A 16,244-nucleotide genomic window follows, 5' to 3' on the forward strand; every position below is an offset into this window, starting at 1 on the left:
TTTGGAAGATTTCTGGGATTTTAGGACATTTCAAGGATTTAAGCATGTTTTGATGATATTAGGATGTGTCTAGGACTTTGAGACATTTCTAGGATTTTTGCACATTTCTTGATTTTAGGACATTTCTAGGATTTTTTGGCATTCATAAGATTTTAGGATGTTTCGAGGATTTTAGGACATTTGTTGGATTCTAGGGGAAAAACATTTTGATGGGAAGCAAACACTAGACTCACGCAAAGCACACAATAACTTCAAAAATGGAGTTGTTACAAACACCAGCTCAGGCCTGTAATTATGGGAGTGTGCTTGTTTTTATGTCTTGATTTTTGCACTGTGGTATTTATTTGACTTGGTTTGGGGTAGTTTTGTTATCTATTTGAGGTGGTTGAGGTGAGAAATTGATGATTTGCCCTCTTTTTTTCATCATGTTCAGACTGAAGATGGAAGCAGAGGACTGTTTGTTTCCTCTGTGTGTGAACAGAGAAGAGAGAGTGGGAGCTAGAGATGTACAAGAGAGTTACACTGAGTGCAGCCTGTGCAGCAGCAGCACCACCACCATGAACAGCTTGCATTTTTTCAGGTCAAGAATATCTAGTTAACCCTGGTCAAGTGGCTAAAAGTTTGCATCTTTGTCTTTCTTTTAGATGCATTCACAATCCAACATCTGACATTAGGGCATCCTGTGGCCTACGCTGGGGCCTGGCATGTTGCAAGCCTTTGTTCATGAAAAAATATAATAAAATAACATAATCAGTCATGAATTAATGCTTAGAGACTACATAAAATGTGCATTTCTTCACACAATACTCTAACCTGACACCCTCCGTTGCTTGGAGAGGGACAGTTGTAATTGACCCTTCTCTAAGTCCCGCCTCTCAGTGCAGACTTGCCAATCATATTGTTGTAATGGCCAGCTCCGACAAGATTTTGTCAACTACATGGCTGTGCTCCACTGAATGTCATGCAATAATTTCAGAATTTCAGGCAGATTTTGTGGATTACGGGTTAAACGTTTTTCCAGGAGACGTGATAAAAGTTAAGGATAAAGTTAACTGACTTAGCGACCGAAGGTATAGCTGATTGAATATATATATATATATATATATGTCTTCAGGGTGTTTTTATACCCAAATATGATGCTCTTGATCCCGTGTGTGGGCGCTTTATAACAAGAGCTGCTTCTTCCTGCTGAGGTAGCACTGTCACTTTAACAATACGGAGTTACCATGAAACAAGACAAAATGACCACAAAACCTTGAGCCGCGGAGGTGTGTGTTTGTTGATAATGAAGAAAATTAGAGGTTGACCGATGTAGATTTTTCAGGGCCGATACCGAGACTGATACCGATTATTAGTAGTGAATGAGACCGATAACCTATATTTAGAACCAACATGCATTTACAATATGGAATATAACAAACTCCAACAAAAAACTTTGTTTAAATTAAACTTTCAGCATCATCTGCAGCAAGTTTCCAGCAACTTTTTCTATGAAGTCAACTGAAAATATAAATAAAAAATGAGTAATTAAAATAGCTCCCTGAGGTTTTACAAAGTAGAAGTTCCTCCCATGCTGACACTTTTTTAAATGAATTAATTTGATATCTGATCATTAAAGTAAAACGCATGTATCTGACCCGATAATCAGCTAGGCCGATAATCCATCAACCCCTAGAGAAAATATCAATGTAAACATTAATACAAATTATTTAAGCATGCCAGCAGATGAGGTGATATGTAAGTCTGCTGAGTCATGATTTTATAATGCTGATAATTTTTGTAGCGATAGTGGAAACGTATTGAGTGTGTCATCACTCCACCATGCTGAGAAAAAGACTGAACGTTGGGGCAGCCTAAGTGGTGATGATTTACACTTGTGCGTGAATGTCAAAGGATATCGCGCCATATGTTACCTGTTTCATCGAAATATATGTATTTTGTATGCCTTTGCCTAATTTAGAGAAGAGATTTTACGCTTTGAGTTTCAGGCGTGTGTGTCTTTTTGTGCGGGCAGCACACTGGAGTGAAAGTGAGTTTATATTTTTGAGTGACTTTATTTTTGATTCAAAATTGTTTGCAGTGTAAATACACAGTTCATTTCCACTGAAGTAATGCACCTTGAGGTAACGGAATGATCTTGTGGCTTAAGAAAGATATCTAGAGATATGTGGATCTCACAAGACCACAAATGAATTATGATCTTATAGACTTTGATGCCTTACTGTAGATTAAACAATTCAATAGGATATAAAGGAGTTCTAAGGAGCCCAACATTAAACATCTACAGCAGGAAAATGCAACATAGACATTAATGTGGTGGGCGAACACTGACAGGGGAGATTTTACTTCACAATGAGTGCTTTTACTTCAAGTACTTTAGAGAAAATTTGCCAAAAATACTGAAATACTTTTACTTGTAGTGAATTATTTTCACAGTATGGTATAAGTGTTTACACTGGATAATTAACCCTTTAAAACCTGAGCATATCGGCTTGACTTCTAAAAACCGCAAACAGGGCGACGACCCACTCAACAAGAAATGGCCCAAAAAATGGCGAGAAATAAGTTAAAAGTTAGCAAAATATTACGAGAAAATAACAAAAACTAAGGAAAACAAAACAAACAAAAAACAACAGCAACAAGAAAATACCTCAAGAAAGTGCTAAAAACATTCTAAAACCCGAGAACAGGGCAACAAGCAACTCAACAAGAAATGGCCCAAAAGTCAGCAAGAAATTTGTAAAAAGTTAGAAAAAATATTACATGAATGTAAGAAAAATAAATAAATAAATAGAAAAATTAATAAATCTACCTTGTACCTTGTAAAAACTAAGTAAACAAAAAAACCCCACAAAAAACACAAAACTAAACAAGAAAATGACCTCAAGAAAGTGCTAAAGAAATATAAAAGGAATTTTATTTTCTATAACAATATATAAATAAGAGATTTCTGAAAATAGTTTACTAAAAATGTCCCCTTGTTTTTTTTTGTGTTTTTTTTAAATAATATCTAATAATCCCCCCTAACTAATGTTCAGATCATTACCTTGTCTCTTTTACTATTCTTTTTTTTGCATTTTGCTGGACATTTTTTTCCAAATTGCTCATTTTGTTTTTTTCTCATGTTTTTGAAAGAAATCAAACTGATTTTCTCATGTTTACTAAATAGGCATCTGAATGCAGCACAAGAAAACTGATGTTGATCCATGTGTTTAAAGGGTAAAATTATACAAATACTTCTCCCACAATTGATGATAATTATCAAATTTGGATCAGTTGGGGAAAGCTTTCACATTGAAAGAATCAGCGAGCAGCTCCACCCCTCTCTCTGTCACCGGGGTATCAATAAAGCTTTTGGATGGTGACAGCACTCTCAGCTGAGCTCCTCTGGGGGGGGGGTTATTCTGGAAAGGAGGTTCAACAAACTCGGAGTCTAACCCTGAACTCTGAGTTGATTTACTCCAAGATTGGAAACTCTGAGTATTCAGTTCCAGAACGGCTGATTTGAATTTGTGATCTGAGTTCAGCGCGTGCACTACCTAAATAAAGCCATCATCAATGGAGCCCTGATGCCTCGATTCACCATAGCAACCGCTGAGAAAAAGAAATCAAGCTACTTAACACCATTGCAACTAGTGTTCCTCATGATGCTTATGGCGAATATGAGCACATGTTTAGAAAGAAAAGTAACAAGGATGGATTTTTTAGAAATCGCAACACAGCTGCAGCTGCTAAGGAGAGAAAAGCATCATGGGAGAAAAATTGCTGCCTGTGTCATTTGTGTCAAAGCGTAACTTTGAAAGCACTTGTACACTGACTTAACATTAACCTCAGTTTATTAAAATCGTAGCATTCAGGTGAAAAAGTGGTGGAATGAATACATTTTGATTTTCATTTAGGTTCAGTCCCACAGGGAAAAAATGCACTTGATTTTTGTTTACTGTCTTTTAATGTATGGTGGCATTTTAACTTTATGGATGCTTTTTAAGTTTTAATTTTTGAGTTTTCTTTTATTTTATTATTTTTAATATATTAAATTTATATTTTATTTCTTAATTTTTATTTATTTTATCCGTACTGGAGTCATTGATTTGTAGACTAAAATCTGTGTTGTGTATATGAAAATCCAATAAAATACTAATTATGAAATAACATTTGAGCTTAACTCAGCCAACAGAAAGATGGTGTGTGAGACTGGATATATGCGGCCGGAGAATGTTATTAAGATGAACGATTGAGTGTTATGAAAAACTGTGCTATTATAACAAATATTCATCTGGGAATGAGAGCACATCCAATCGAGATCTGAAAATCCTCTCCCGACGTAAGACACTGCGTAATAATTCTGCTTCGATATCGATCAGATTGCAAAAATACGGACAATCCGTGTCTGACAGTTTGCTTCAGGTGGGAGGAGACAGGTAGAAACTCAGTGTTTCTTATAGAAAACCTGCCAGCGAGCAGGTTATGTTCACAGAGTCAGTTACCATGGCGATTGACTCAGAGTTTGACTTAGCTCTCTCTCTGGGACGGATAACACAGAGTTTCCCTCATCTCAGGGTTAACGTACTCAGAGTTTTCATATAACCTGCTTTCTGGAATACCCCCCTACTATGTACCAGTTCCCCTCTGCTCCCCAGCAGTCCTCCTCCTCCCACAGCCTGGAATTCCAGGATTGTTTGAACAGTGTTCTTCCTCTATTGCGACACATGACCTCTGACCTTTTTGTCCACAGTTAAGTGAGATATGCAGGTGTGATGGCTGAATACTGGAATTCTCTACACCTATGAGTGGTAAACTCTTTTCTGCTAAGAAAACAGGTGCCTCTTTAAACCAGTGACAACACACAAGACAATGATATTATCTGACATAATTAAGAATATGACTTCACTGTACTTGTACACAATTTGACTGAATAGTCAGTAATCCACCCAATACATCATAAAGCGATGTTATTTAATGCAGAATCCTGTAAAATCTGACAAGTTGATCATACTTTAAAAAATGAGATGCCCAGTTATTACACATTAATTTCCCGATCTATTAACTGAAATCCCTGTTGCATAACACCAAGTTTTATTACTCTTACCCAGCCCCCCTTTTTGTTAATGTAATATAGGCAGAACATGTATCTCAGTTCAGTCTGGCTTTCTGTTGTTTTGTTATGTGCACTGTAAAATCTGACAAGTTGATTTTATTTAAAATAATCCTGGAAACTGATTGCCTTGAACTATTAATCTTAATTTATGTTTACTTATATCCAATTGTTAAGTTTACTTAAAATTTAGCTGTATTTTTCGTAATGTTGCAACTTAAAAATGGCAAATGAAATTATCTTATTCTTTCTAAGTGTTAGCAACTTCAGTAAACATAGTTAGTCTGCCCTAACCTGTTTATGTCGGTCCATCCTGGAAGAAGGATACCTCCTCAATTGCTCTTCCTGAGGTTTCCATATTTTTTTCCCCTGGTAAAGGCTTTTTTGGGTGGAGTTTTTCCTTAGTCGTTGAACCAAATTGAATTAAACGATGAGCTCAATGTTAATTATTAGTAACGGAAGTAAAAACGTCTAAAGATAAAAAAGAAAACTGTCCCACTTTACCTATTTACCCACTTTACCAGTATTCTCCCTATAACACTGACAGGGTCCACTTGGCCAGCAAAATAGGTATTATGTGGATTCTATTGAATATTTCTAAACTGAGGTATTCCTAGTTTCACTTAGGTAAAGGATCTACTTCTTCCATTACTGGCTCTATGCTGTGATACAGATGTTGAAAATAACAGCATATAACTGTATTGTTAAGATGCTACATTGTTGTTGTTGTTGTTGTTGTTTGTTTGTTGTTTGTTTTGCTTTTTGTTTTTATATTGTGCAACTTAACATTTTTTTGTCCTACAACAATTTACCTGATAGCTATTATGTTATTATGCTTCAGATTATTCTTGCAAAAAACATAATAAGAATAAAAACTGTACAGTGCAGTTGCTTACATGTTCATATATATCACTAAATTAACTCTCTGTAGAGGAATAAGTTGCCTAGCTTTTTTATACTGGCTGCTATGTAGACTTACATACCATAAAATCAAATCAGTGTTTTAACCCTCTGAAACCTGGATCAATATTCCTTTTCTTGTGTTCAGCAGTATTTAAACCTTTGAAACCTAAGCAAATTGTATTGCTTTCTTTTGAAAGCATGGGAAGGAAGGTGATGAAAGACTTTGCAAGAACTGTTCCAACACTTACAAGAAATAGTAGAACTGTTTTAGGGGGGAAATGTCCAGAAAGACAATATTATTATTATATAATTATTTTTAGGCACTTTTCCAGGTAATTTCCTTGTTGCTGTTGGTGGTGTTTTGTTTTTTAATATATATTTTATTAGTTGTTTATTTTATTAGTTGTTTTTTTTTTTTTTTTTAAAAAAAAAAACAAAAACGTTTTTCCTCTGGTTTCCCTAATATTAAGGTAATTTTCTTTGGGGTTTTTTGTGATTTTTTGGGTCATTTCTTCTTAAGTCGTTCATTGCACTTTTCCCATTTTTTTTTTTTTTTTTTTTAGAAATTAAGCCATTTGCTCAGGTTCCAAAGGGTTAACTGCCATTGCAGGACCTTTGAAGAGAACAATACCGACTGAAGGACCTAAGACAGACTTTTTCAATACGATATAAACTCATTCCTTGTTTTCCTGGCAGTGTTTGCTGATGCGTCTTAAGAATAAGAATTCATCCCTTTAACAGCGTGACATAAACTAGAAGAAACATATTTAATTCTAATGCTGTGCATAATTTAATAGAGGAAGCTGCTTTTTAAAAAAAAAATAAAAGCAAGGTCCTGGTTGCTTTTTTAATATATAAACAAAGCTTGAGATGATATGTGACATTACAAGAGAGAAAGGTATCAAATATCAGAATCTGATTTAATCTAATAAAACATAATAACAGAATTCGGGCAAATTGTTGGCTTTAAAGGTCCTTAACTGTAATGGAGAAGTTATTTTCACATGTTCAAATCAGTGAGTCTTCTGAACAAAGCTCCACATTCATGGCTGCTAAATAACACACACAATTAGAGGAGTGTGTCACCATCACATACATTTATTTCACGTTTCTCTCTTTTTTTATTCATGTCTAAATTCGACCATTCATTGAATTGTTAGTTTCATTTGAGATGTATTTGCACTTTCTTTATTCATTTGTTCAATACAGTCTGCATTGATAATGATGGGCCTATTGATCTATTTTTCATACATTTAGTCCTCAAATAAAATATAAAAAGTGTAGGCTAATCATATCTGGCACAAGTGAAAAAAATACATTAGGTGAGTGCTTATAACTTCTGGTAGGCCTTTAATAAATTGTGCTAGGCATGCAGGCCTATAGAAAAGATTATTTCAATAAAACAATTATTCTTGCACTTTCAGTGAGTAAACAAACAATACAAGCATCTTTATGACACCATGTTAACCATTTAAACTAAGTCTGATTAAGGCATAAAAATTGTTGCAATAAAATAATCCCAAAAAATCTCACTTTTTTTATGTATTCACCCACAAAGGTTAAAAACAGTAAGCCTAATATTAGAAATTTATCACGGCTAAATCATTCGACCTAGACTCTTGTCCTTTTGAAATTCGTTAAAAATAATTCATTGTGACATATTGGCACTAAAATCCCCCGCTGTGGAGCCTCTACAGGAATTATTTTTTGACCTTTTTATTGTTTTTTTCTCTGCGTTAATCCTGTCAGCAGCATTAGTTTGGCCTGTCCCGGGCTAAGTGAAGCTCTGGTTGATCTAAACTGGTTTGGTCAGCTCCTTCCAACATGTGTGGTCCACGCGCTTCTCGGTTTAACCCTTTCACTGGCCGCTCGTGCCGCGGTTCCGAGCGGATGGCTTGTTCTTTCACTCACACACACACACACACACACACACACACACACACACACACACACGGCACACGGGAAAAAACTTCACCAACCCTGCAGCTCAACGACGTGATAAAACACGTTGGCTGCGCGTTTTACTTCAGGCAATGACTCAAAGCACGCAGCTCCAGTCCCGACGTTGCTTTAGTTTATCGCTCCGCCGAGAAATATAGTCCCTCGGCGGTAAAGCGATAGGCCATTTTGGCGTGTTGCTATGGTTACGAGCCCCTATACGTCTGTAATTGAGTCAGAATGTACACAGCACGGACTGATGTGTTTCTATAGTTGGGTCTTCAGAGGTTAATGTTGCATTCACGTAACACGGTAAATTTTAAAATTAAAATCTGTAAGTATAGACACTGCATATGTTTCACGTCGACTTTTGTGAGCTGATAAACATTTTTACACTCCTGTTTTAAAGCAAAGTGATTGAGCCCGAATCAAGAAAAACAAATCAGGACTAATGATTATGTCCTTTTCTACACTGACAAAATGTTTTATTCTTTGTTGTAAAATGTGTCCTCTTAAGGCCTACTATTCTCCACACTGAAAATAATTGTATTTCCATATTACTAGCCTAAATGAAAGATATTTCTAGTAGGCTTAGGTTGTTTTTTTTTTGTTGTTGTTGTTGTTTAAATCAGCATGATCAGCATGTGTCTGACTCATTGACACATGCTTTTTAAGCAAATTTAGCAAATTGGCTTGATCTCTTCTTCAACAAGAAATTACATCCTGAATATTGGAATTAAAAAACAAACAGAAAACAAACAAAAACGGAACTGACCTGCTGAAAAGAAAAAAAGAAACAATTGTAAACATATAGGTCTAATCATGACAATTATATTTTAAAACAAATATGTTAAAAAAGTATTTTCCCATTTTTAAGAAACTTTTTTTTTCAGTTCTTTTCTCTCTCCTTAAAAAAACACCCAAATCACTGATTTTAAACTGTTTTCAGTTCATTTTCTTGTCACCATTTCCCAGTTTCTTGTAATATGTGATGCATCTCTTGCTATGTTGCTCATTGCCTAAGTATTTAAATCAAACCAATTTGCTAATCTTTCAAAGGTTTTAAATGCTTGCGAAAGTTGCCTGAATGGCAAAACTAGTGTCATACAGGTTTCAAAGGGTTAAAGCTGTTGAAAAACCTCTCTGCAGGATCCTGCAGGCTGGATGAAAACTGATTTGAACAGTGTTGTTTCAGGTGTCCAGAAAATTGCTGTTGGGTGAAGTTTGCCCTCAGGTTGGTTTGTCAGAAAGAGATTTATTGGTAAGGAAAAAATTGTAGTTTGAGTTAAAATCAATAACTTCACATGTAGCCTGGATTTCCCATCTGTTAGATATAACATGAATGCAGCACAGGGCTCCGACACTAGGCCCCGCCCTCTGGAATGCCATAAGGCCGGGCCCCGCCCCTCTGCAGGAGCACCATTCAAAAAGCCATTCAGACCTGCAGGGTGAGGGGGGCCGGGGGAGGCAGGCGGGAGCAGGACCTTCAGACTGAGACTGACTCCAGTAGTTAACATAAATTAACATATCTATATGTTCCTGTCACAGAGGAAAATGTGTTATTTTGCTCACAGGTTTAGTTGTAAATAAAAGGTTTGTGAATTATAATCTGAGAGGAGGTGATCACGCAACCCAATAAAAAACATAATGTCTTCAAATGAATAAACAGAAATGAATGAGGTTGCCATGCACACTGCTATAGCACTCAGCACCGCCTTACAAACCTGCAGGGCCGTGTGGAGACTTACAGAGGGCCAGGTGCTCAAAGTTAACCCTTTGAAACCTGGATCAACGTCACTTCTCTTGTACTGCATTCAGATGCCTTTCACAAGTCTTTAAACCTTTGGATTAGTTTGATTTCTTTGCAATACAAGGGTGAAAAAGGCAATGGGCAACTAATGTCCTACAAATTAGCAAGAAACTAGTATATTTAGGAAATTATATTGAAAAACCTGGGGATTTTTTTCTTTACAGGAAACTATAATCATCATACTTTCATATTTAAAATGATGTTACATAATTATAATTATTTCTAAGCACTTATTTCTTTGTTTGTTTTTGACTTTCCTTTCTTTGTTGCTTTTTTTTTTTTTTTTTACTAATTTCTTTCAAATTTTGGGAACATTTCTTCTGAAGTTACTCATATAAAGGGTTAAAAAGGGGCACACGGAACAATATTTTAAAATACTGAACACCAACACAATTAATCGCAAGTGGTGTAACAAAGTAGTAATTCTTAGTATGTTTTGGGAGTATCTGTTCTTTAAGTTTTTATATTTCTGTCAACCCTGGCTTTATACACTACATTCCTAAATAAAACGTGTACTTTTAAGCCACTATATGTCCCCCTATAAACATTTACATTTACAAAATAGGGAAGAAAGGGGGGAACTATGGCAGGCACAGATGGACAAATGAGGGAAAGTCAGGGAAGGAAAAACTGGATATTCTTTTTTAAAATCCTTTAAGTTAAAAAAAAGACCTATTTTTTCTTTCAATGTATTATAGGCTCTATTTTTAAAGTGATATACGTTACAAAAAAGTGAAAGCCATAACTCCCATAAATCTGACCACTTTATAACCAGCATTTACTTGTACTTGTACTTTTAATATTTTTACAGTACAGTAAATATCCAATACTTTAAGACTTTTACTCAATAATCTAGGTGAACTTAACTTCTACTTCTTCATTTTTAGTAAGATATCTGTACTTTTACACAATTAATATTCTCACTTCTACTAAAGTCATTTTGGATCATGTACTTTTACTCAAGCATGGCGTTCAAGTTCCTCACTGATGCCACCACTGATGATGGTGAAAACCGTTGATTTATAGCCACCCATATTCAGAATGTAACAAACTTTACAACAAACCACATCATACTATGTCAGTGGCTGCAACTCTATAAAATCAGAGGAGTGCTATTAAGAATGTGTTGTAGTTATTTGAGCTGAATTTTCCTTTAAATTTGCTTTGTTTAAATAATACTTAACACAACACAAATTATTATAGCATTAATATCTGTTCTCACCTGAGATCTCTGAAGAACAGAGCTGTTGGTAATTTGAAGTTATTATGTTTGCTGGATAAGGTTTAAATCTCTGATCTCTGAATACACTGTGGTCTTTATGACAAACATTCTTTTTGAGAATGAATTTTGCCGGCGTGTGTGGTTACATCAGTAAATTCTATTGGTTAGGCAACTTGCATCATAAACATTTATGTCTGAACTTGTTCTACAAGAAAAACACCGGCACTGCTGCTATGCACAGGTTCACATACCTTTACACAATTATTTCAAACACTGGTTAGGAGGTAAACAGAGACTGTAGCAGGATCACATTTTGGTGTTAGTTTCAGTGTTTGTTACCTTTGTCTTCTAAAAGAAGTCTTAAAAGTTCCATATAATGCTCATTTGAGGTGTTTTGGGTTTCTACTAGAACACTAGAACACTCAGATGCTTCATATTCCCAAGACCTGTAAAACTAAGCTAAAAGGTTATAAAATAAGCTACGGTTATATATATGTCAATAAACTATACTACTTGATTTAGATAATGAAATTGTGTCATTTAAAAAAACAGACAAAAAATAATTGAAATACACTAAATTGAAACACAGCGATTGAAAAGATTTTTAAATGTAGGAAAATAAAACATTTCTCCAAACTACTTTTTTTTTCTTTTTAACTATGTACACACTGAGTTATACTCACTTTTTATGAGCAATGTGCAAAGGCGTTATGATGGTTCATTGTTCATTCCAGTGCCACCACTGTTCATTTTTTGCCCAGCAGGTGAGGCAGCGCATTGACGTCATTTTGAGCCTACAACATGACATGATGACATGATATGATTCTTATTTTAGATGAGAAAAAAAGTGTTAAAAAAATCATGATAATCATACATATATTTTTGTTGTATTTTTTCACTGTTTTTAACCAGTATGCTTATTGCCTCTTTTCACATGATTTTGAAAGAAATTGCACCAATATGCTGAGGATTCGGTGGTTTAAAAACTTATTAGAGGCATCTAAAAGCAGCACAAGAAAAGTGATGTCACTTCAGGTTTCAAAAGATTAACAGCAACTGCTGCCATGGCTTGTGTTCCCTGACTACATGTGTGTTTTATTGCTGAAAAAAGTCCAAACTCTCTCAGTGTGGAAGTCAGACATGTGCTTCCAGGCAGACTTGAGGAGTCACAGAGGATGAGATCAGTTTGACTCAGCCAGTGAGGGGTGGGGTGTGACAGGAAGTGATGACTTACTCTATAGGAAGGCACAGGAGTGGTTCAGAGTTTGAGTGACAACAAAAAGCTGAACTAGCCGTTAGTGCTAAGAGCCTGGAGTGGAGGCAGACAGTAAACTGTGCATATCCCGTATCTGTTTACCCAGTTAACGTTTAAGTGCAAGGCTTTGTTTATGCAAATCATTGTGGAAGTTTATGGTGAAAAACCTGCTTCGATGTCAGTTGGAAAAATTTTTTGTAACAGGTAAGAATATCTCGTCTCAAAGAAACACAGATATCTGAAAACTAGTGCGGCCAGACTAAAAACAAGCACGTCAGGATTTAAGAGTTATTTTCTAAATATGATGAAAAGTGCCATTGTCTTAAAATAAGGCTATATGTTTGGAAATTGTATCTTTAAAGCACAGTTACACTGCATAAAAATGCTACAAAAAAGCTTAAAACAAGTCATTAAACTGACCCTTAAAAACAAACATATATGGCCTCGATTTAAGTTATTTCACCTTACATAGACTGTAGTTTTTGCAATGTAATGTTTTTGTGGAAATGTATGCAAGGGCCTCTTAACAGTTTACCACATTTGAAATCATGTCCCTTTTTTTGGCTGCACTGTGAAACCTGACAAGTTGATCATGCTTAAAATAATCTTGTAAACTGATTGCCTTGAAAAAGGAAAGTAAGTATAACTATTAATCTTTATTAATGTTTACTTTATATCCAAGTAATTTAGCTGTTTTTACCTAATTTTATGAAGTTGTTGCAACTTAAAAATGACTCTTGCAATTACCTTGTTCTTTCTAAGTGATAGCAACTTCAGTAAACTAAGTCTGGCTTAACTTGATCATCATGAGGATTTTTTAAGTTGCAATTCGATTGCGTCAGATAATAACGCGCTTGGACAGAACTGGTGGCATTGTTATGATATGCTGGTGGATGGCTGGAGGGCATTTTTTCCTACCCCTTACCATTTGCCTTTTGTGCCTAAACCTAACCCGTTGTTTTTTTGCCTAATCCCAACCATCGTGACAGTCTGCGCTGTTGTGTAAGCGTACGGATCATGCTGCTTCATCCCACCATGTGCAGTTGTTGACATCATGGAAACAGGCCGCGTCATCCCATCATGATGTCATCCCAACGTGTGCATTTGTTGACATCACGGTAATGGTATCCCAGAGCGTAAACAGCTGACACAGAAGGATACGTAAAATGTCAAAAATGACGCACAGGGTCACTGACAGAGCGGCACCATGTAATGATGAGAACGTGCCTTTCCTTCGCTATCCTAGGATGGGCAAATTTGCTTACAGGACAGCTTCCCCTCTTTACGTCTGTCAGGACATTAGGCACGTGATCACAGCCTTCCCAAATACGCACAAATTAATGACTCATGATTACATGGCACATTTTCTAAGGAAAACATACAATCAGTGTATGAAAGCAGCCTGCCTAACCACACGATTGTTGAGAAATAAAGTTTTAACGTATCCACAACAAAGCAAACCACAGTGACCTTTACAATACTGTATCTAACTGACAGAACAGGTTGGTAGTCAGTCTCTTCCAGGATGACCCCTGGCTATTACAAAAATTATTCATTGAGTTTTTCTTGGTCTGGAATTTTTCAGGTGTGGCTGTGATGGTTAAAGCAACAAAGAATAAATACTTTAAAATAAATTTAAAATTAAATAAGTTTTTTTAGGATAAAATCAATGTCATGTTAAAAAGAAACCAAGCGTTGACTAGGAAGCAGGAAAGGCTGAGTTATAGACTAGGCAAAGCCGGACACTTCTCTGGTGTCCCATGTCCCCAGAGGCCCCAAAAACCGTAGGTGCACTGTCAGTTGTTTGAAGGTCATTTGATACATCGCAAATCTTATAAGGCGCCAGGTGTTGATGACATTAGGTGTCGACCGATATTGTTTTTATAAGGCCCGATACCAATGTGATTATTAGTAGTTAATGAGACCAATAACTGATATTTGGAACCGATAAGCACTTACAATAAAAATGAAAATCTTTCTGTCAATATTTAGAATTTGGAATATGACAACTCCAACATAAAACTTTGTTTTATTGCCTTCAGCAAATGTTTATCAAAAAAGGTTTAATCAAAATTTAAATGTTCAACATCATATACAGCAAGTTCCTAGCAACTTTTTAAAAAAAAATATAGTCAAGTGAAAGTTTTTTAAAAAAATGAATAAATAAAAATAGCTCCCTGTGGCTTTACAAAGTAACATTCCCCCCATGATGCATTCTTTGCACTTTTTGATTAATTAATTTGATCGGCGATCATTTAAAAAAAAAAAAAAGATACAGACAATTAGCAAAATGTGAAATATCGTCCCCAATAATCGTCCAGGCCGATAATCTGTCGAGCCCTAGATGACATACAGACGATTTTCCTTTGATCACTAATAGACTTGACAATCCTCTCACTTCCATTTAAAATAGATGAGATGGGAGATAGTTTTCTCCTGGGTCCCACAACAGGGGGAATCATGGAGCTAGATGTAGGGTACCCCTCCTGCAGTGTGTTCACCACGGCCCTCTCTTTTGCTTCCTGCCTGACCCCCCCACCCCCTCTCTTGGGCTGGCGCCATGCTGCCCAGAGTAACTTGAGTCGCAGAGCACCCACTGCAGTCACCGCTCCCTCATCCTGACATCTGGCTTCTCTATGGCTGCTGACCCCCGGAGGTCACAGGTCAGATGGAGTGGGAGGGTCGGAGGAGGTGGGGGGAGGTGATAGCCAGTAGTTTCCCTTTTAGTACCAGTGAGAGGCTTCTTAAAGGGGGAAGAAGTTACAAGAATGGGGAGAAGCCGCCACACAAAGCTGATACAGATGCAGATATTCTTCAACAGAAGGTTATAAAAAAAAACCAGAAAATATCTACATCTTTTGCTTTTTTTTATAAAACGGGGGCTGTTGAGCAAGAAATGTCCGTATGTTATGCTCAGTTGTAATGCCATATATATATATCTTGCCGTGCTGAAATTTGGGGATAAGCATATGAAACAAATCTAGACCCTTAAATTGAATTTCAGAAAAGGGCTCTCATCGAGTCGGCTGTTGTGATCCTATGAATATATTTTTATAGGATCCTACACCTTGAAAGTTATAGACAATGTATATTTAAAAACATGTGAAATACTCATTCAAGTTGTACTCAAAAGCCTTTCAGCCTGTATTCAATTAATTCAATTAAAAAAATTATATCATATTGTTATAATGTTTTTATGGCTTATGTAACTGTACCACCTTTAAACAGGTTTAGAAGGGTTATACACTTCATTAAAAAGCCCCCACTCCTAACTGCTATACATAATTATGTACTGCCACCTCTACCACTGTTACTGATAGGTACAAATGCTACTTCTACTTCAGCTGCTGCTTCTGATATCACTATTACTACTCATGCAACTGCTGAATTCTCTGCTACTTGCACTGCTCTTGTACAACTACTACCGGCACTGCAAGTGTGATACTACTACAGATGGTACTATTACTATCTACTGGTGCTGCTACTATTACTACTACTGCTAATCCTACTACTACTCCTGTTTCTAATATATGTTACTGCTGCTGGCATGGCAACCGTTACTCTGGCAACTTCTACTCCTGGTACCATAATGACCCTTTTCTATCTAAAATAGCGCATATACGCGTTTATTTAAACATGGGTGAACCTGCTAAAATAGCCGCTACTGTTACCATTTTTATTATTTTTTTTATTATTACTGCTACTTTTGCTGCTGCTGGTAGGCTTCTTTTGCTACTAAGAGAGGACTGTTGTTGTTACTACTAGCCTATGTTTTTGGCTGCTGGTACTTCCATTGTTACTACAGGTGCAATGGCAACCACTGCTGCTACTACTGCTGTTAGTACTGCTACTGCTGCTGTTACTACTGCTACTGCTGCTGTTACTACTGCTATCTCTGGTACTGCTACAACTACTACTGCTAGTGCTGCTGCTGCTGCTGCTGCTAATAGCCCACTACTGATACCGGACTTTGTCATTTGCTACTGCACCTGCCACTGTTACTACTAATAATTTCACCAGT

Source organism: Plectropomus leopardus, chromosome 6 (genome assembly GCF_008729295.1).
Source record: "Plectropomus leopardus isolate mb chromosome 6, YSFRI_Pleo_2.0, whole genome shotgun sequence".
NCBI lineage: Eukaryota > Metazoa > Chordata > Actinopteri > Perciformes > Serranidae > Plectropomus > Plectropomus leopardus.